General features: G+C 33.5%; 1 protein-coding gene across 1 annotated transcript in view; it reads right to left on the reverse strand.

Moving 5' to 3' along the window:
- Positions 1–492, reverse strand: part of LOC119592113 (zinc finger protein 12-like) — a 23,386-nt gene that overhangs the window by 10,917 nt on the left and 11,977 nt on the right. The gene's annotated exons all lie outside the window — the stretch shown is intronic.

Consider the following 492-nt stretch of genomic DNA (forward strand, 5'->3'; position numbering starts at 1 on the left):
AAACAAGTCAATAACATCCTAATCACTGCAAGGTACTTTACCTGTCGAAAACAGAGCCCTTCTTCATGAACGTTCAAAGATCAGAGAAGAATACAGAATTCATAAACCCGACTCCAGCTGCAGAAAATGCACCTATCATGGTATGGGGAGTGGATGATGCTACATTGTGTGTTTGTGAATCAATGCTGTGTGTGAAAAGAAGGATATGAATTACTTATGTAAGTTCCAAAGAAACCTGTGAGCAGAATACCTGTGAAGTGGGAAAATTTGTGATGTGTCATTAAAAATGGAAGAATGTAATGAGAAATGTCATAACAGATTAGATTTGTCAACTTCAATCAAGAGTAAAGTTACAAAAAAAAAGAAAAGAAAGGTGAACACATGCATAAATAAAGTCAGAGAAAACAATGAGTAAGAATAACAAATTAAGAGAAATTAAAGCATATTACATGCATAACTTAAAGAATACAAAACTAAGTATGTCACAAAGAG

Source organism: Penaeus monodon, chromosome 29 (genome assembly GCF_015228065.2).
Source record: "Penaeus monodon isolate SGIC_2016 chromosome 29, NSTDA_Pmon_1, whole genome shotgun sequence".
Taxonomy (NCBI): domain Eukaryota; kingdom Metazoa; phylum Arthropoda; class Malacostraca; order Decapoda; family Penaeidae; genus Penaeus; species Penaeus monodon.